This window comes from Sapajus apella, unplaced genomic scaffold (assembly GCF_009761245.1).
Source record: "Sapajus apella isolate SASKATOON/1434 unplaced genomic scaffold, GSC_monkey_1.0 scaffold8, whole genome shotgun sequence".
In the NCBI taxonomy this organism is placed as follows: Eukaryota; Metazoa; Chordata; class Mammalia; order Primates; family Cebidae; genus Sapajus; species Sapajus apella.
Genome location: NW_022436948.1, coordinates 27,304,462 through 27,326,923, shown reverse-complemented (window position 1 = coordinate 27,326,923; position 22,462 = coordinate 27,304,462). Strand labels below are relative to the sequence as shown.

At 34.6% G+C, this 22,462-nt stretch overlaps 2 long non-coding RNA genes across 2 annotated transcripts in view; one reads left to right on the top strand and one right to left on the bottom strand.

The window, feature by feature from the left end:
- The first annotated feature begins 715 nt into the window (after positions 1 to 715).
- The window catches only part of LOC116550590, a 61,111-nt gene continuing 39,364 nt past the window's right edge, over positions 716 to 22,462 (top strand). The window contains exon 1 of the long non-coding RNA XR_004268496.1: positions 716 to 5,628. This is a non-coding gene — a long non-coding RNA (uncharacterized LOC116550590). The remainder of the gene's footprint in view (positions 5,629 to 22,462) is intronic.
- LOC116550591 overlaps positions 11,349 to 22,462 on the bottom strand; it is a 14,996-nt gene continuing 3,882 nt past the window's right edge. Inside the window, exons 3-4 of the long non-coding RNA XR_004268497.1 lie at positions 14,781 to 14,787; positions 11,349 to 11,427 (exon numbers count right to left, since the gene is read on the bottom strand). This is a non-coding gene — a long non-coding RNA (uncharacterized LOC116550591). The remainder of the gene's footprint in view (positions 11,428 to 14,780; positions 14,788 to 22,462) is intronic.

Here is a 22,462-nt window from a genome sequence, read left to right as displayed (position 1 = left end):
GGGTCAGTGTCTGTGTTTTCTACTTTGTCTTTGCAGGGGTGCATGGGGATGGGACCATAATTCTTTCTCTGGTGTTCAACTAGAGCAAAATGGTATTGCTTTCTGTCTTTCTAGGCTGCCCCTTTCTTGTTTCTTTGACTAGAGAGAACAGGCTTTTGTTGGAACTTTGTTTTTTTGTCTGTACCAGTTGGCATTTCTAGGTTGCAGGCTTTTTCAGCTCTGAAGTTTTGATGTATTAGATAAAAATTAAAAATCCATATCATTCCTTGAGTACTTCAGTCTCTAGCTAGTTTTTCATCTTCTCTAAGCTTTTCAGGGTGTCCTTAAATTTGTTTGATATGTAATGTGCCAGGATTTTAGTTGTACCTAACAAGGGGATTGAGAAAAAACTGCATTTTCTCGATCTTTCTAGAAGTGAAAGTCTCCTATTACTTCGTTTATTTTTAAAAATTGTTTTGGGCCAGGCACGGTGGCCTGTAATCCCAGCACTTTGGGAGGCTGAGGCGGTTGGATCACCTGAGGTCAGGAGCTTGAGACCAGCCTGATCAACGTGGAGAAACCCTTCTCTACTAAAAATACAAAATTAAATAGCCAGGTGTGGTGGTGCATGCCTGTAATCCCAGCTACTTGGGAGACTGAGGCAGGGAGAATCACTTGAGCCCAGGTGGCGGAAGTTGTAGTGAGCCGAGATCACACCACTGCACTCCAGCCTGGGCAACAAGAGCAAAATACCATCTCAAAAAAAAAAAAATTGTTTTTAATTGGGAGGGTGGCATGTAGTTTTCACATTAGATTCTCTCAGAAAATTCAACAGAATTACACAAAACTAATAATGAATGTAATATTAAAAAGGAAACCTTCAGACAGAGAAAACATCTCCATCTGTAATTTATTTTTAATATCCATTTTACTTACATTTTCCAATTTCTGTCATCAGTTTGTTTCTTGACAAGTTTGTCTCTTTTAGGACCTGTAACGTTTTTGTTTAGTAGTGAGCTTTTCTCACTTAAAAGTACTTACTGAATGACTTCCACTTGGGAGTCATGTCAGTTTCCTTCATTGTGTTTCCCCTATGCCTGTCAGAAGGCCTGGCACATACTAGTACTTCATAAATAATCTGCTGAATAAGTGAATGAGAATTGGAAACTTAAAATTTTATTTCAATGAATGGGTCATCTACTTTCTTGTTTTGCTGAAGCATGGGGCTTAAGTCCCTACCAAACACTCTTTAAACATGTGCTCAGGACACTAGCAGATTTGTCCAGAATTTTGCAATCTAGAAAAAAAGCAATTTTAATTTTAGTAAGTGTGAAAATTTTCGTTTTATGGTTTAGAATTGCATTATTTTGAATTACAATTGGGAAGGAAAACATGATGGTTCTCAGGTGTGTGTATGTGTGTGTGCACATTTACTCCTATAATTGCTAACGAAAGTCACCTGAAGGACATGGCACGGAAACAACCACAAATCATTTTTAGGTTATGTTCCCTAGATGCCTGAATCTTTTTCCTTTTTTCAGATTTGTTTTTATTAGACAAGTCACAGTTTGAATATCTTTGAAAGTCATTGTTATGTATTGTGCAGTGTATGTGTTTACATGTGGAAGAGGGGCAATATTAATTCATCATTTTGGGAAGGCACTGAATATAATATTAAATTTGTGCAAACAATCATATGTTAGATAAAGATTCTGCAATTATTGGAAGATTTAAAAAAATAAAGTCAAAGGACACTGTTCTTTTTAGTGCTACTCAGTATGTTTGGTTTCAGTACTAATCATGCTTGCTTTCCTGCCTGGCTTTAAATTCTGCTTAAGGAAATTGTGAAAAATTTAATTCACTCTACTTTTATTATAAGGTATAGAAATGTTCGTACATGGGAACTTTCATTGCCTGCTAGAATGGAAATTCATTGGGGAGGGGGGAACCATTTCATTTTACTACCTAAGAGCTGTTGATACAGTCCCTGCATCTTTCAAAGGCATCTTTCATGCCACACGGGCAAACTGTAGCCAGCGAAGAAACAGAAAGAGCCCTTCTCACATATGTCAATCTCAGAAAACTTGTACAGCAGCTGTGCTAGGTACTGATGGGATGACTATAGGACCCAGTTGCAGGGTTTTGTATGGATAAAGAGACAACTGGCTTTCTCAGGGGACCACTTTGTTGGAGATTGTAACAATAATGCATCCCCACTGTTGCTAGAAGACATTGTGACCATGTATTACAAAATCAGTGCCAGATAAAATCAGAAAGTAACAAAAAGCAATAAGAAAACTCGGCGTTTTTTTAAATCTTAAAGTGAGAGACGAAAACAAATGTTCTGGGCTTATTTCATTCATTTCTAAGGAAAAGGAGACAGACGAAGGGATGCCTTTAACTCAGAAAACTTGCCGGGCTCTCAGTCTTTTCGTTTGAGAACCATTTGGGTGTGTTGGGAAAAAAAGTTGCAGAGTAGGCATGTTCAGACCTTTATTTGCTACATTTGGTAGGAAAGATTTCCTCTCCCCCCACCCCCCTTAACTACAAGAAGCCAGAGTTTTCTGTGCAAACGAAACAGGCGTTGCAAGAATCAGATTCACTTTGGACGACTCTTCACATTCCAAGTCATCATTGCGTTAGGCAGCACAATTCCATCTCTGGTTGATGGGCAGAAAAAGTGGGCAGCTTGCCAGGTAGACGTTTCCATGACTCCCAGCCCCCAAAGGTGATGCGTTTTTCAGCTAATTCAATGAAGAGTGGGCTGAACTTTGGGTCTAAACGAGACAATAGCTGCCTTCGCAGTATCAGCAGAATGGTTGATGGGAATGCACTCTACATTTGGCAGAGAATCATGTGACCTTACAGCAGAGATTTTGTGATGGTGCCAACGGAGACTTGGAAAGCAGCAACCGTCCTGACTTTTTTCTTCTTTTCTAACATGGCTCAGAAAATGGTGGATCTTAATACTTGACTTTAGCCAGACTCAGCAAGCGACTGAGCTTTGAAGCACAACTTCGTCTTTATTCTGGGTTTTTGGCAGGCCACCAGGAGGCTGTCCCTTTCACGCCTGATAAATTCTGCTGCTTATCTCTAAATAGAAAAAAAAGGAAAATAATAACAGAATATTGAGGCATAACAAGTGAATTCTAAAATTGTATGTGCTTTTTGTTTTTTTGCCTTTTCTGACTGCTAATTTTTTTCTTTTTAAGTGTTAATTTAATACCCTTTCTGCTTGTAGAAGAATCCAAGTAGTTGGGTCTTTTTTTTTTTTTTTTTTTTTTTTTTTTTTTTTTTTTTTTTTTTTTTGGTTTATAATGAAACAGGCATTTGAACTGGGCAAACAGGACGACAGCAGCAGTGAGCATGAGATCATTGCATTGCAGCAGTGTAGCAAACTGGCACCCTGCCTTTGCACCCCTTTGGTTCAGGAGACAAACGTGTGCAATCCTCATTTCTAAAGTCAGCACAGCCTGGAAGGATTCCTGGTCTCTCCCACCTTCTACCATTCTGCTGCCAGTGACGGCAAGGATTGGTGCAGCTTCTGCGCAGTGCTTTGTGCCTGGAATACCGAGAAGGAGGAAAAAGAAGACAAGCACCCTGGTCCTTTTCTAAGAAATTACAGGCGCCCTTGAAGAAAAAAATCTGAGTTTGTCCTACTACATGCAAGAGTGCTGGGGGAAAAAAAAAAGACGCTCCTGCTCAAAAACAAAAACAAAAACAAACAAACAAAAATCCAAACCAAAACAAACCAAAAAAAAGCAAACATTGGCTGTATAACTACAGAGACATCGGGCTTTGTAAAGCAGCTTTTTAAGGCAATAGATCCAAATGAGCCTTCTTTATTTTTATTATTTCAAACAATATGGCATAATTAGCAATATATTGCACTTGGTGAAATCGCACCTTTCATATCAGGTATAACTTTTTTTGTTGTTTTTTTTTCTTTTAAAGACTACTGTTATGTAAAAGGGAATCCTTGAACTTTCCATTTACTCTTATTTAACTCATTGCCCACTTTACTCTTGTTAACTTTTTCCTTTTCCTCTCTTGCTCTAATGTCGATTAGAATAGAAACTTAAGTAAACATAGAAAAATCTCTATGAAAAAGACAATACATGTTTTTATGTGGGGTATACACAGAAGTTTTGGAAGGACATTAATGTATCTGTGCTTTTTGTGTCCAGTATTAGTTTTTGCTATCTAAGAAAAGTGAATGTTTAGACCTAGTGGGTAAAAAAGTAAATATTTCATGTGACTTATCATTTGAAATGTGAAAAAAGAAACTTTTTAAACTTGTAGAAAAAGATTATATTAGAATATGCATTAAATTACTGATAAATAAGATTACTTTTGGGGAAGTTATATTCAATTATTTACAAAGATTTCAGCAGAACAAAAATAGTAATGAAAAGAGCATGTTCTCGGTTGCTAGGTAGAAAAAAAGCTTCTCTCGAAATAATATTCTCTTTTAAAATACGTTTTAAAAGAAGTATTTGTCCTAGAGCAGTTGCAAAAAGCATTGGAAATATTCATTAAGTATATTAATAGAAAAGGTACATACAAACTTGTTTTAAGTTCAGAGCAATATTACTCAGCAGATAAATGCATTGCATTGTAATTATTGTGTCTGTTTGTAGAAGTAAATTGCTAAGCAATTTAAGCGTTTTATTAGAAAAAGCAGTTTTGCCTGGTTCAGTGTGAAAGGATTAGGAGATGCATTTGGTTATTTTAATTTTGATACAAGATGTTTCTAAGCATGTGTTGAAAATGTTTTTAAAAGAGAATGCTTTTGAAAAAGTCAGCATATATCAATGAAGACTATAATTTTCATACTGAGAAATGATGTTATAATATTTTGGTAAAAAAAATTTGGTGCTCTTATGATTTTAAAATCATATTTTATTATTAAAAATATGTAGGGTAAACAATGAGAAATATAGAACTGAATAATTTTGTCTTCGTGTTTGCTATTCTATGAACAATTACAGGAAATTACAAAATCCCTATATACTGATAACGTTCCAATAAAACATTTTGTTGATTATTATTCACTAGTTATTTACAAAATAGCTCTTATTCCCTCATCCTGCCTCAGCTAATGGTATACCAACTTTCACAGGCTTAATTAATATTGATAACCTGTTTCCATGTTTCAAGATCCTTTAGTTTAAAAACATTATTTTAAATGTTATTTTAGCAGCCATTAATCTCTACACTCTTAATTATCTTATTAAGCTCCATGCCAAATCCAAATCTCTTTTCAGCTTTCACTACTTCATTGTGCAAAACCTAGTCGCTTCCTTAACAGCCATCGTCCTTTCACTTTCAAAACTGTTACTGTGAAAATAACACCAACCAAAATGAACGCGTAAATGCAAACTATGAAACCACTTTATATGTCATATGAGTGGCCTGGGTGGGGCCCTATGAGTCTTCCAAGCCTTTAAAAAAATATACTTTAAAAGGTTTTGCCCATTTTGATACCATGTTTTCTTCTCGATCATCTACCCTCATTCCCACCATCCACTCAGATGCTCCTCCTAAATAGCAGTTGTCTGATATTTCTCCTTTTGTGGTTGTTTTAGGGAAAAACTTAAAATGGATATGAAAAGTGAAGAAAGTGATCATAGGAGAAAACCATTTCAGGTAAAAATAAAAAACAAAGAGCAATTAATGTTTAATATTTTAAAGAAAAACAACATTCTTTTGATGGTGTTTGTTATAAGAATTCATTTCATATTCTTTACGAGTCTGGCTGTTGAATTTTTTTTGACGGTTTTCATTTTAAAATGTGTAATAGGACCTGCCTTTGTGAAAAATTTCTTGTGGTCAGTTGGACAGTTCGCGTCCCATTGAATATATGTCTGTATATCCCTACGTTTAAGATAGGTACAATATGGTTTACTAGAAAGCTATTTAAGAAAATAAAAAAATGTATTTTTTGTACCATATAAAGGGAAGTGAAATCAGGAGGAGGGGAATAAGGTCATGCTTTTTAATCTTTTTTACGTGACCTGAAAAGACAATGAAATCAAAATATGCGTTCTTATAGTTATGGTAAAACTAAATCCAATGCTGCCTTTTATTTCACATTTGCATTTATAAATATATGTTGAAATATTTTTACTTCAACTGAATGTATGATTGTTGATTATTTACTATAGTTTTTAGTAATTATAAGGACAATTTAAGAATAAATAATGGTTAAAAATTATGTAGAACACAGTAGCTATATAAAGTCAATAAAACATATTTTATTTATTTCAAAATATGCAAAATCACTAAGTAATTAGTATGTAGTATTATTTTACACAATAAAGATATAATTAGGAAATGCTAAATGATTATAGATGTAAGTGAAATGATTAATGATTGTACAACTTATAATTTTGTTGCAGTTGAGTTTAGAATCTTAAAAAAAGAGTGCATGTGGCCGGCTTTATGTTTACTTGTTTGTGTGTTTGCTTGTTGTCTGTTGGCTTAAAAAAAATTTTAGTTACATTTTATTTTTGCCCAACCTGTTGACCAGATGAGAGTTGTATGTAGCTATGTATTTTAAGTGTATCTATTTTGAACAATAAATTTAAATATGTTTTATTTAGAAAAGAAGATATGTTATGTCATGTAATATATCTGGAGCATAGATGTTAGTGTGGAGTATTAGTAATTATGCCATTATTGTGCCATTTACTTTAGTTTTGTATTAACTCATCCACATATTGTAAATTTTAGCACCATTCCAACTATAGACATGGATGTATATATTTAAGGCTGATAATAACTTCCTGTGTTCTCTACCTAGTGAACAAGATCTTATTTTATGAGAAAGTTATAATGTTACCAATTCATTGAAACCACTAACTAAACTACTTTTATAAAAATTAAAATAAGCACAGCCTAACTCATGCACAATTCATTTAATAGTTAATTTGGTTTTAATTATAGGCTCGTAATACCACATTCATGCCTCACAATTACATAATTCATACATGCATGTATGGATTCTTTTTTTCTTTTAAAATTCGTCATCAATTAGGATAGTTTAATTCCAAAATATTTACTATTGAAACAAAAGCAACTCGTGAAAAATTTTTCAACAGACTACTTTTTAAATTCTCATGCATATAAATTTGTGTTAAGTTTCGAATATTTATGAAGGCCTTTCATGGAGAATATGCATTCTTAGAATTCAGCATTTAAAACATTTACACTAAGGGATCAATATTATTTTTGTCTCTTAATTGCATCAAATATTTACAACAAATTCTATATTAATAGGGAGCCCATGCAAGATGTTGCCCATTGGCATAAACCCGTAGATCCGATCTTGTGGTGAAGTGGACCGCACAAGCTCGCTTCTATGGGTCTGTGTCAGTGTGGTAATCTGACAAAATGCTATACACAATGCCGTTCAATCAGTTCAGTAAATTCCTGTTAAACTCCAGTTGATTATATACTTCTGAAGTCATTATATTTTCCTTTGTTTTTCATGTATATTTTAATCGTCATCTGTCTTCCAAGGCAGGCTTCAATTCTCAACAACGTGGAAGCGTTTATAGCACAGCCACTCAAGTCCGATTCCATGTGCAGTAAATTGCATAATAAAGTTGAATCTTTGTAGCAAGGTTTGGACCAAGATCTGAATAGATCCTGTGCATACTGTAGTGTTAGTGTACCCCTTCAAGTTCAGTAAGAAAATTAAAGACTACCACTGGATTTATATGATTTTATTGAGCCTATTTCTCATGAAAAAATGAGGCTGAATGCAATTGATTTTTAATATTAATTGCTAGTAGAACTATGGCAAGAGAGATATGAGAAGACATTTTACGTGACCTATGCTGAAAAGCCACATGTTTAGGTTAATCCTGTGAGAAACAGTTTACTGGTAAAGTGTTAGAATATTATATCTACATCCTTGCCAAGCTCTTAGGTGTATGGCTGCCATATTTGGAGGAGCTGACTGAAGATATGATAAGGAGTTTGAAGCAACATTGGAAGCTGTGTGCATCCGGGTTGAGGTAGTAGGTTGTATGGTTTAGAGTTACACCCTGGGAGTTAACTGTACAACCTTCTAGCTTTCCTTGGAGCACACTTGAGCCATCGAGGAATTCTTCATCACTTTAATCTGATTGAGCCAAGTTCTGTGCAAGAAGGTAATGTGTCATGAGTATCTTAGATCATTGACTTGAGCCTTTATTACATTAAAATGATCATTTCAGCCCTATTAGATTATTCCATTTGCATCTGCTTATGAACAATGGGAAAATGGTATTTCTAATGGGTTGTCACTCCATGTTCAAACATTTTAAGAAAATTGTGGGTAGTGACTTAAACTGTGTTAATATTAAAGCTTTTTATCATCTATAGATTAAAATTCAGCCCTTAATTTTCAAATTGATCATGAGTCTATTTATATTGACTGCTTAAACACTATAAGAAAAAAGTCTTCTGGAGTTAATAGCTCCCGTAGCACATTGTTTGAGTTTTTGTTATGACACATCACTTTCTACTTTATGTTATGGCTATTTATGTGCTTGCTTATTTTTTCCATACTAGACTGTAAGCCCCTTGAGGGCAAAGCCCATGCTTTATTTTTCATTGTATCCCCCCCCTGCAATGCCTTACTCATAATAAGCACTAAATATTTATTGGATAAATGAATGGAGTGTAAGACCTCACTCTGTGATGAGTTTCTATTGAATATTGGAATGAATTATGGCAGTGGTCAAACGCCTGAGTTTTATTTATTGCTCCTAAAATTGTTTAAATTTAATTACCAGACTGCTCCACATCAGTAATATATGTGACAATTTTTGACTGTGTTAAATGTGTCTATTCATCCTAATCAGATAATTTAATATTAAGAAGTACTTATTACCTAGAATTAAAAAAGAGCAAATTCATTTTTACTAATTAGTTCATGGTAGTTTATGATCCTAAATTTAGATAGTTTATATTTCTGTTGAATTTTAAATACCTGTTTCCAGATGAATTGTTTTTCTTTTAGCATTGATTTTAGCTAAATATTCTAAGTCTCATTTAACAGTATAATTTTTTAAAATTAGATTTTTGTGTTTTGTATATTTCCCTCATCTCCTGCCCTTTATTTTTATACAACTATGTCTGTTGAATAAACGAGAAGCAACTAGAAACATGTCAAGAAATTAATAATAAATATGTATATAAAGTATAATTTGGGGATGTGAACATATATTTGTATAAAGGAAAGGCAACTTGTAATATTCTTTATGTTACAAAGTAAATGTGTCTCTTTGGAATGTTAGTTTACTGTCAACTTTAGCAGCAGTTAGTGGTATAATTTATGTAGTGATGCTATCTTACATAGATCATCTATCAAACACAGGATTAAGTAGTTGTTGATGTTAGAACTTTAATTTAAAACTCCAAGTATGAAACATGGAATACATTGAAAAGATGTTTAGGTGCAAATATACATAATGAATCTTAAGATACTGGCTATGTGGTGATGGCCTTTCTAGAATACTCAGGCATCCAAAATATCTCATTACCTAGAATTTGCTAACGATGTAGTGAAAAAGGAACGTCTACCCACAACATGGAGAAAATGTGAGCCTTAGAGAGTGAATACCAATCACTTCAACCAAAATCATTTGACTGGTGTCCAGTAGTAAAGACTATTCCTCTTTGTGAAGAACTAATCAAGAAGCAATGAATAAGAGTCAGTAGACATAGACCTAACACAAACAAACAAAAATACATGAAGAGATGAAAGGAAAGTGACCCATAGCAAAGAGAAACACCACCATGTCTAATGATGGCAGTTCAACCCACAGGTGAAAGAAAGGGACAACTAAATGGGTAAACATTTATATCTTTATAAATAGTTTTTTCCTTGAGAGCCTAGGATCCCTTTCCTATGTGTTTCTATGTATGTGTGTCTCCCCATACTAGTACTTCTTATTTAGAAGCCAAATCTATTGATTGGTCAAAAAGAATATGATTGCCAATAAATGTCCATTTTCTTACAGTGTAATGGAGTTAAGTGCCTCACAAAGGTCAAGTAAGATGTGCAGTTTAAGGATAATCTTATAAAAGTACTATAATGAATTGTTAGAATTACCATCTCTTTTAAATACTATCATCTAAGGATATAGTGAAGGAGTATAAGTGAAGAATAACCGAAGAATGGTGAGGATGTAGCTATGATTTATTATGTTAGTCATGCAGAAATCATAAGAAAAAAATCTGACTGGGTGTGGTGACTCACACCTATAATTCTAGCACTTTGGGAGGCTGAGGTGGGTGAATCCCTTGAGGTCAGGGGCTCAAGACTAGTCTGACCAACATGGTGAAACTCCATCTCCACTAAAAATACAAAATTAGCAGGGTGTGGTGGTGCACACCTCTAATCTCAGCTACTGGGTTGCAGTGAGCTGAGATCATGCCATTGCACTCCAGCCTGGGTGACCGAGTAAGACTCCATTCTCAAAAACACAAAACAAAAACAAAAAAATCTGCAGGGAGGATATAGTTAGTACCAATGAATCAAATATTAAAACTCTGTAGGATGAGAACAATACATGGAAGAATTGTATGTTTGCCTTGGATTAGTAATAAAGTTTGCTACACCAGGTATGAGGGATATGTAACTTGCTACATATTTACAAACAAATGGTAAATGTTAAATACACAAATTGATAGGATTTTTGTTTGGTTTGGTTTGGTTTGAGACGGAGTCTCGCTCTTTCACCCAGGCTGGAGTGCTGTGGTGCAATCTCAGCTCACTGCAACCTCCACCTCCCTGGTTCATGAAATTCCCGTGCCTCAGCCTTCTGAGTAGCTGGGATTGCAGGCACCCGCCACCACGCCTGGCTAATTTTTTTGTATTTTTAGTAGAGACAGGGTTTCACCATGTTGGCCAAGCTGGTCTCAAACTCCTGACCTCAGGCAGTTTGCCTGAGTTCTAGGATTATAGGCATGAGCCACTGTGCCCAGCACAAATTGATAGGATTTTTAAAGAAACCAAATATAAGACTCCTGCCAATGTCAATAATTAAAAATAGTTAAATTATGTCTAAGAAATCAAAGGGAAAGATTGTTCATATAAAGGGCTTACGTTCAGCTATGGGGAAACAACTACCCACGCTGAAGAATTCCCTTAAGAATTTTAAGTGGTCAGGTTTAACTGTAGACTGAGGTTTTCACATCTGGTAACAGAGTACGGCAATTCAGGAAATTATTAAATATCAGTGAATCGTAATTCATTTATCCAATATTTCTTTTGATATTTTGGGGCACAAAGTTGGATATATCTTTATGTTCATACTGGTTGATTTACCTCAAATGCTTTGTGGGATGAAGCAGGAAAGAGTTTTAGAGTGGGAAGGGAGGGAGGGAGAGAAGGAGAGAAGAAAAGTAAAACCAAGTACAAAGCAATAAATTGAGGCTTACCAGAAAAGTCTGATATTCGTTTATAAGAACTAATGAGAGAAAGTAACTATGAGAGAATCAGATACATTACTTGGCAATTGGACGGAGTCTTTTTGAAAACAATCCAACAGTCCATGAACTATGTTATTAGAATAAATAAGTGACTTTCTATAAATAATAATTTAGATTCTCTTATTCCCTATTATCAAATGCTGACTAATGAGCACAGGTGATTCCTCAAGATTACTCAAATGATCTGATCCAGGATTCCATCATCCTGAGCATTATTTCACACCCATGGCTAGTTTCTCTGCTACAGAGTAGATGAGTAACTCCTGAGGTAACTGATCTTGACTACCTATGCTTCACCTCTAAAACCCTTTGAGAATGCTTGTGAAAGATATACCAGGAGAATACTTTATTCTTGCTTTAATTCCTACTGCCCAAGCAAAACTAGTACCTGTTATTAACATGCCTTTTAACTTGATAATATCATGTTCATCTACAAATCCTTTACTGATTCTCTAAGATAGAATTTCCCAGTTTTGAATCCTCAAGACCCTTGCTACTTTCATTCCCACGGGGATTTCTCTGACTTCTATAAGTAGTAATTACAAGTGTCCAAAGGGACTGTGACTTGCCTTGGTACCTCTTATAATATGCATGCTTTACTTTTTTAACTGTAGATATATTGAATCAATGCCTGTCATCTTGAGTTGAACTTTAGATCATTTATGGGCAAGGATGAGAACCTCTACACACCTTACAATAAACTTTGCTTCAGCAGTAAGGTCCTGTGTTGTGCAAGATATTTCTAGACTCTCTGGAATATATTATTATGGTATTAGGAGTTGCTAATGGTGTCTAGGTCTGCAGGCCACTCTTCATTAAGCGTGTGATATACCATTTGAAATGATTTAGGAAACTAGCTAATCACTATAATTTGTAATAATTCTAAGCCCCTTTATGTGAGAAACTCATGTCCGTTTCAAACTCACAGCTCCCACCGTAATGTTTAGCTTATAGGATTGATTCAATAACTTTTTGGTGAATGAGCAAAAATTTTTTAAACAAAATGAAAAGCGTGATAGAATGGAGCAATTCTATATTTAACTAGACTTCTTCAAACTTTTAAAGTTTAAAGTTTAGAATTTAAAAGAAATTAGAAATATCACTTTTTGGGTGAACTCTGTTTGATGATAATTCTTGATCTTTTAAAATTGGCATTGTCTTATGTGTCCCTTAATTTTTAACTGTATTCTATGCTATATGAAGGTGCGAATTAAATCATATTTCTCTCCTACATCCAATATCTCTTAAATCCCAATTTTGTTTCTCTTCATCTGAACTCTTAGAGTACTTATATGACTCCAATCATATTCCTGTGTTTCTTGTTAACTTTTTATATGTTCATGTGGTATATAAGAAGGTAAATCACAAGCTGTATAATTTGTGTGAATTTTTACACAATAGACAATGAATAGTGCTTTATTGAAATTAAAAATAAAATGGAGATTTATTAATGGTAAAAACCTTGAGATAAAATGGCCCATTTTCCAGATGACCAAACTGAAGCCCAGTTTCTTTAATGATTCTGTCAGGGTCAATCTACTAATTATGGACATAGCCCAGATTTCAATCCAATTCAGAGATCTATCCAAGAAGAAATATTTTAGTATGGTTGTCATTAGATTTTTAGTTAGCACTCAATTTTAATGTGCCATTAAACAAATTTTTAATAAATGAATTAATTGAAATTGGAGAATAGATTTTTGTTTCCAAAAGGCTACAAATAACATAGTAATTTAGCTTCAAGCTAAAATATGATAGACATATAATTAAAATGATTGAAAATAAACTCATCCCTTCAATTATTTTTTTCCAAGTACAATTACAGTCTCATCCTTCTAGGCACAGAGAGGAAGTTACCTACTCCAGTTTCATTCTGATATTTCTCCTCCTTCTAGAACACTTCTCCAAGGGAGGAGAGTATGGCCTAGCAGTTGGTGGTGTATCTTAAACAAAAAGAAGAAAAAAAAAAACTATATATTGTTCAATCTGTTAGCAAGGTGTTGCTTAGAAAAATGAACATTAATGTTAAATGGTAACTATAACTAAATCTAACTTGAAGGTTCAATTGTTCATGCCCTTCATGAGATACACAAGGTATTATGTAAGGTGTTTTCACAGGGATCATAAATGTAAATAACCTCTGGGTCCAGGTGGTATAAGCCAGACTTTAAGACAAAAGGAAGTAATAGGGACTGTGGTAGACCAAAGAAGACATATTTACCTTTAAGATATTTCAAAATAGGCCTGGTGCCATGGCTCACGCCTATAATCCCAGCACTTTTGGAGGCCAAGGTGGGCAGATCATCTGAGGTCAGGAGTTCAAGATCAGCCTGACCAAAATGGTGAAATCCTGTCTCTACTAAAAATACAAAAAAATTAGCTGGGCATGGCGGTGGGTACCTGTAACCCCAGCTACTCAGGAGGCTAAGGCAGAAGAATTGCTTGAACCAGGAGGCAGAGATTGCAGTGACCTGAGATTGTACCACTGCACTACACAGCCTGGGCCACAGAGCGAGACTGTCTCAAAAGAAAAAAGAAATAAAAGATATTTCAAAATAACTCTCATTAGTCAGTATGAATTTGGATCCCAAGGGGAACCAGTTTTCCCTTTCTGATATGAAAGTATCAGATAGTAAAGCAAAATTTCAAAAAAATTGTTATTTTGATAAAGCTAACAGCATCTTTTCATAAAGTTGAACTAAATAATGTGGGATATCTATTGCTACTCTCAAGTCATTATAAAGTTCATTAAAAAGACAACTTCTATGCTGCTGTTGTTATTTCAAATAGATATGTGTGGTTCATGACAGTCTACACAGTTTCTTATATTTAACTAATGAAAAATATTCATTGGCCAAGCAATAATTAGCAACTGTGATATTGTTTTGATGTCATTTTAATAAAAGAAGTATACTAGTAGTGGTAGTAATTGTAACATTCTTAGTAGGAGTACATAATTTTAGGTTTGTATTTGCATGTAAACCTCAATGTACAAAAAATGAAATTCTTGTAATTCTTATGCTCTGGTAATTAGTGCTATAGGTGGATAAATATATAGCATTGTCAAGTCAGAAAAATCAAAATGTTAAAAAGAATGAACACTAAGTTCAAGTATTCTCATCTCCATGTAAAGTCTTACAGTCAGGCAACTGAGTTCAAAAGTAAAGAAACATTGGTATTGTTAATTATATTTTATTATGTTATATAATTAAAAGACCAATTATACATAAATCTGAAATTAGATCAGATTCCTGTCCATAAATTTTCAATATAATTTAATCCAGTGAATCTAAATGTGGAAGAGAAATGACAAAACCACTTATGAAAACAAAAAGTTTCTAGTAGTAAAAAAAACATGTATTGGCAATTTTGTTGTCTGTCGTAGAAGCCTTCTTATTTAATATAATTGGGATCAATAGTTAATCAGCTAATACACCCAGATTTTAAAATAAATTAATCTTTAAAATGAATAAATACAACCTACATTTTTACTTGATTATATATTCATTTGCCAATAATTTTATGTAAACAGAACTTTTTTTTTTGGTTTAGGTTATTGATTATAAATTATAGTCATCCTCCCTTTCAATAAATCCTATAATACATCATCTATGATTTCTAATTTTTGGTTGCTTCATGAAAACACATTTAAGTTGAAATCCAATGCAAAGAAATCTAAGAGCAGAATTCTACTTTCTCTCATTTTTTTCTAAGCTTCTGAAATTGTCTTTCCTATATGTTATTCTATAGCATTATAGGTTTTGTCGAGTGACTGAATTTTATTAAATCTTTCCTAAATATTCAACTTAGAGGTATAGAACATTTCTCAATTTTTTTTACAATTATATTTCAATTTGGTTATGTGATATTTAATTAAATTATATAATTTAATATATGCAAAACTGGCATAAACTGGTTTGGGAGCAAACATAATGAATTCCAGGGAAGCATATAAACCACTTGGTAGAAGCAGACATATTTAATTGGGTGTTCTAGAAATCTTGATGGTGCTGGAAGTGTTCTCTCTGCACTGTCCAAAACAATAGCCACTGGTCACATAAAGCTATTGAGCACTGGAAGTATGTCTAGTTTGACTGAAAAAAAAAAATGAATTTTAAATCTTAATTTTAGTCCACTCTAATTTAAATAACTACATGTGATTTGTAGGTAAGGTAGTAGGCTGTGCAGTTCTAGAGAGTAGCTCACTTGCATTTAGTGTTTAGCTGCTGTGGCATCTGTTAAAAATATCAGATAATCTGTGAAGTGGCTAATGGTTAAGAATACTACTGTAGTTGAATTAAGGTAGACAGGAAATGCAGGTTGATTTGGAATGCGTTTGTTTTGCTTTGTTTTGTTTATTATCTTTTATGTTTGTCTATTTTGTTTCTATTTGAGTCTAAATTTAGTTTTGAGGAATTTTTAAAACTTTATTCAAAATAAGGAAGCCAACGAGTAAAGCATTAAACACCACAGAGGTTTACAGCTCTTTCTGTAGCATTCAATACAACAGAACACTAATCAGAAAGTCATGACATTCCTTCTCACATTGGCAAAAAAATATTTTTAATTCAGGATAGTAGATCCATAGGAGCCGTAGGATGAATTTGTTGAGTCTTTAGAACTTTTGGTATGTTTATATTAATAGTTTAAATATATGTGAATGTGTTCGTATTTCTAAGAAAAACCCAGGCTCTTGTAAGATTTTCAAAGAAGTGCATAATTTCCTCAAAAAGTTAATGATAACTGCATGAAGTTATTGTTTAATACTTTTTGAGGTGCCTGAATTTAATTCAGTAGTAAACTGTGATAGATTCAAAAGCCTTCATTTATAAATATTGTAAATCTATCAATCCACATATATTTTAAATTATATAATTTGTACATGTTATTAAATTTGTAAGAAATTTAGATATTGCACAATATATAATTTATATGTAATTTAATAATATAGTCATAATTTAATTACTTAACTAAACCTGTGGAACAATGTTGACATAAGAAAAAGGGTAACTTAATTCTTCAGAAGAACAAATTAATTGGATAGGTAAAATCACTGTCATGTTAAGTTTGAACACTTAACTCTAAATTACTGGACATATCATAAAAATAGAGACTGAAGCCAGGCATGATAGCATGCGCCTATAATCTCAGCTCCTCAAGAGGCAGAGGCAACAGGATTGTTTGCATCCAGGAATTTGAGGGTGTCGTGAGTTATCATCTTCAACGTGGGTGATGGAGGGAGAGCCCATCTCTAAATAAAATAGATTGAGCCATCTCTGTTTTACAATATAAGTACATATACTTTTTAATAATGAATAACAGGGTTATTAAAGTGGTGCATTTTGTGTTTTTATGTAACATAAAAAGATAGTCACCAGTTTCGTGCTCAATGAGAGAACTTGCCTCACATGAAAACATTGGGGAAATTTATAAAATTGGACTTTCATGTGTTTTTAAAATAAAATATTTGTTTCAATGTATTTTTATGTTTCCCTTTTTAACTACAGTTGATCCTTGAACATCACAGGAGTTAGGGGTCCTCACCCCCGATGTGGTAGAAAATCTGGGTATAACTTTTGACTCCTCAAAAACTTAAATACTAATAGCCTACTGTTGACCAGAAGTCTTACTGATAACATAAACAGTTTATTAACACATATTCTGTAAGTTATATGTATTATATACCATACTCTTACGATACAGTATTCTTAAGAAGAGAAAATGTTATTAAGAAAATTATATGAGAAAATATTCCACTGCTTATTAAGTAAAAATTGGTCATCATAAAAGCCTTCATCTTAATTGTTTTCAAGTTGAGCAAGCCAAGGAGGAGGAGGAAGAGGAGGAACTGGTCTTGTTCCCTCAGGGCTGGCAGAGGCGAAAGCAGAGGGAGGAGAGACAGGCACACTCGGTGTAAGCGTCATTGAAAAAAATTCACATGTAAGTGAACTTGTACAGTTCCAACCTGTGTTATTCAAGAGTCAACTGTAGCATTTGTAATCTATCAACTACCAACTCCAAAGACATCAAGGAGGGTGACTTCTACTGTAACGTAATAGTCTTCTTATAAAAGTGAGAAAACCATGGTCAGGGAGTTATACATATGAATTCCTTACAACCACATGAAAGGTAAATCCCAGGACTCAAGCAGGTGTATCTTATTCCAAGGGATTTGATTTCAACTATTTTTTTATAATGTCTCCTGTGACAGAGGGTTAGAAACTTGAAAGCAGTAGGTATCCATAGTAAAAATTTGCAAGTAAGAATTTTCTCTGTTTTATTTAAAATGAATGTGCAGCCTCCCTAGTCCAACTAGCTAGCCTTTCCTGTGCTTTCAGAGACCTTTGCTAGACCAGTGTTACAATTTGGAGATCCATACAATAAAAGTTCAATGAGCTGTTTTCTGTTTCTGAGGTTTTAAATTATAGAATAGCTGTTTTCTGTTTCTGAGGAGTTTTTAAATTATAGAATACCAAACCTAACCTATCTAAAATGCAAATATATTTGCTTCTAACTTAAAAAAAATTGTGTAATATCACTCAGTCTTTTAAGATTATTTCCATTTTAAAAATTCTAAGTATTTCAAATCATAGGAGAACAATAAACTTTACTTCACAGACTGCTTGAGATTAACTGACTAATATTTGAGATCTAAATAACCCAGTTTCTTACATAATATAGGGGCCAGGGAAGACTGTGTTTTTCCTTTCCCCACTTCTGATTATTAAAAATAACTTGACCTTTACTTATTGTTTTCCTCCCTGCTCTAGGTTTTAAGACCTTTTAGAACAGTGACCCTCAACTGGGCATGAATGGGAGAGGAGTATGAGGCAGGAGGTGGGTGTGGTTGAACAAGTCTTCAATACTATTCAGATTTTACCTCTGCATGGGCACCCATTTCAGTAAGAATCCATTCTGTGTTATAATTTCAGAGGCATAGGAAAGGCCACCCTTCCTTCAGAATAGCTTGGTCTTACATAGCACATTTATCTTAGAGCACAATGATTGACTATCCCTTGTTCTCCAGGAATATAGTGACCGAACTCCACCCTGGAGTCAGGATCTCCTAGTTTATAGCGAGTCTGGGTCAACAATGACTATAACAGCTGACCTTTTTATCAGTGCTTTGTGATCTTTATCTGTAAAATGAAATTATAACACCCATGTTGCAAGACTTTTGAGAGAATTAAAAGATTATATGCACATGACATTTAGCAACCATGATGCCTAGTAGGTAATAGGAGTTGAATAAAAGGTAATTATTATCATTAGACACGTTAAATGATGCAGTGTATTGTTTACTTACTAAAGGTCCTGCATGCTCAGTGCTACAGAGTTTATATAGGCAGAGCCAATCACAGGAAACGTTGGGAGGTGTTTATTTTGTTTGTTTGTTTTTGTTTTTTCCTACTGTCCTCTTGTCTTCAAAACATCATGGCACTGCTGCCTGGATTTGCTGGTTTGAATAGGCCACACCCTAGATATTGTTTTCATTGTCAGGTCATGGTAAATAATGAGTCTTACCTTTTCCTTCTGAAATTACAGCCTCTCTTCATTTGTTAATTCTTTTCTTTTTTGTATCACACTTATTTTGCAAACATGAACTATCTTGTCACTACTGTATATATGCAAATAAAGTAAAATGATAAATTGCTTAAGTGTCTCTGTTTTTCTGTCTGTAGAATAGGGGTCATAATCCCTTCCTGTTGCACTTTTCCAGACAGTTGAGGAAATAAAAACAAATGTAGAGAAAAGAGCATCAGTATTCTCATAAATAGAAAATTAAGCCATTTAGACTTATATACAGGAAGTTTGATAAGTAGACTTCCAGAGAAGAAGTGGCAAAGTATTCTTTAACTGTTGATATCCTAAGAAAAAGCTGTCTCTCTCAATCTTTTAATACTTCTCTTTTTCTTTCCCTCTCTGTCTACCTGCATCTGTTCTGTGTACCTAGATCCTGTTTATATTTTCTCTCCTTAACTTTTTGCATGACTGTTTTCATGTATGCATGTAAATTCTTTTTTCATGTCTAGCCAAGTGCCAAAATAACATTATATTTGATACATAAATTTTTAATTAAATCAATTAATGAAAGCAGCTAGAGAAATGTAGATTTTAGTTCACATGAAACTGAAGGGTACTGGCTACATTGTAATTAACATATTAAGAGTTTGTCAAGCTTGGTCATGCTCTTGGTCAGGGGATGCCGTAGGAAGCTAGATCACTCCTGTAATTTCTTCCCAATTTAAAAAAATAAAGCCAATTATTGCCATATGAGCTAGGTATGCACTCCATACCTGTTTGATAAGATTGATTACGTTAGACATTTCTCGCAGAAAAATGAGTATGTTTCATGTTTAATTTTCACTTGGTAGAAATTAAGTTCAGTGTGCCATACTGGTCCAGTGAGAGCACATTCAGTAATTTTATTGTAACCAGTTTTCACTTTAGATAGTGGCCAGGAGGTGTTTGAACTGGATTATGAGTCTGTGAGGTTTTAAACATGGTTCTTTTTCCCTTTTTCCCTAGGCTGGCTAGAGTATTAGTATGTCCAATATGTCATGTTGTTTTTACTGCTTATCTGAAAATCAAATTTGAACATCTTGTATTTTTATTTGGCGACTTTATTTAGGTAGCATTTTCCATAATGAAGTGCCTTATTCCTATTTGTCTATATATTTACCCTCACATTAAGTTAAGGAATAGAAGCTAACTAGAATAAAATTTATGTATGGAATATCAGGGGGAAAATACAAAATTAATATAACAATTTAAATTAATAGAAAATCAGAGAAAAGCCTTTCTTCTAAACGTTAGATTCATATAAAATTTGTATTTGACTATATGATTAAATGAAATGGTTTAGCAAATGTCATTTAATAAACAAAAGCCAATTTACAACATTAGCATAAATGTTAAGAGATTAAAATTGGTTACAGTGTCTAAGCCACACTTCCAGTTGGTTTCTGTGATATTCTTTCTTTCTTTTTTTTTTTTTTGAGATTGGAACTCACCCTATCGCCGAGGCTGGAGTGCAGTGGCGCAGCCTTGGCTCACTGCAACCTCCGTCCCAGGTTCCACCGATTCTCCTGTCTCAGCCTCTGAAGTAACTGGGATTACAGGCACATGCTGCCACAGTCGGCTATTTTTTTTTTTTTTTTTTTTTGGATTCTAGTAGAGATGAGGTTTCCCTGTGTTGCCCTGGCTGGTCTCGAGCTCCTGAGCTCAGCCAATCCACCCCCCTCGGCCTCCCAAAGTGCTAGGATTACAGGCGTGAGCCACCGCAACCAGCCTTCTGTGATAGTCTAAATGGTCTTTGCATTAGTTACTACAGAGTATTTTTTGGTGCAAGTTCTGGAGAGAAAGTTTTCTAAGAAATGAACATTCTGATTAAAGGAATTTCACTCTTCAATTAATAGAAAGCATCATTTGTTTCTCACATGATTTGTTGCTATTCTCCTTTAAAATCTTTGTTAGCTTTTTAAACATCACTTGCTATAAAAAGAAAAATCTTATGCACATTACTTGTGCTGTGTGTTTGCCCCAGATTCAAGTGAATGTTTTACATGGCACCTAGAGATCTGTGATAACAGCGCCCTGGCTGTGTTCCCGCACATCACAGTCTAACCCTTTCCCATATCCCGATCTCTTCCTTCCTGACCATCCTAACTATCCTCAGCTCAGTGGCTCTCTTCATTTCCTGTTTTGCTCATATCCTCACCAGGGCCAAGCTCTCCAGCCAGGCCTTCTCCCTACGTTCATCAGCTCCCCCCCCACCACCAATTCCCTCCTATTTTTGCAGCCTGAGCAGAGAATAACAAACCCAGAAGCTTTCATAGTGTCACCCAAAGTCACACCGTGCACACATATGCTTGACCACATATTCACACGTAATGAATTTTTTAATTGAATTAGGGAATTGTTATGTAAATTTGGCACCATTTCTCTCGTTTTGTATGGATGGACACAAGCACATAAAGATTAAGAGGTTACTCTCAAAGTTGCATGGTTACAACTCAAGGCAGGACCCCCAGTGCGGCCATCAAATCAAATTTTTGAGACTTAAGATCTTCCTCTGTAATATAGGATCATATGGTCCCAGCATTAAACTAGAGCTTGAAATACCTACTGAACTGCTTATAGTGGGATTTCAGAAAATGTTTGCTTCTTCCCTGCAATTTTCACTAAAGTGAAGATGATATTTGAGAGACAATTTGTGAGACCTAATTCTGGTTGAGGCTAAGAATTCCATTAGTTTCCCAGTCACTAACAAGTTCATTTAACTCTTTTTGCTCTTGGATGTATTTATTTTTTACACAAGAATGTTCTGTGATTATATGATTCTATCATATTTTCAGTTTAAAATCTGACCTAATAATTAGCATATAGCAAGTCAAGAATCTTCGGATAATAAATATATGAGCAAATGGTGGTATCCAGTGCTTTATTACAAATAATACAAAGTACTTTATTTTCCAGCTGTTTCATGACACATTTGAGAGTGACATAGGTATTTTATTGTTTCTGTGGATATTTTAAAGTAAATTCTAGGACATTTTTCAGTAATTGGATTTTTTAAAAATTGTCCCACATATCTAAGTTACATTTTTTACACGGTTGCAGCACAGTACTTCCCTTTGACTCTCATTTGCACCTCTGGCTTTAGTCTTCTTAAGCAATCTCTCTCTCTCTCTTTCCCTCCCTCCCTCTCTCTCTCTCTCTCTCTCTCTACCTCCTCTCTCTCTCTCTCTCTCTCTCCCTCCTCTTTCTCTTTCTCTCTCTCTCCCCCCACTCCCCTCTCCCTCCCTCCCTCTCCCTCCTCTCTCTCTCTCTCTCTCTCTCCCTCTCCCCACCCCCCTCTCCCTTCCTCCCTCCCTCTCTCCCCCTCCTCTCTCTCTCTCTCTACCTCCTCTCTCTCCCTGCTCTCTCTTTCTCTCTCTCTCCCCCCACTCCCCTATCCCTCCCTCCCTCTCCCCACCCCCCTCTCCCTCCC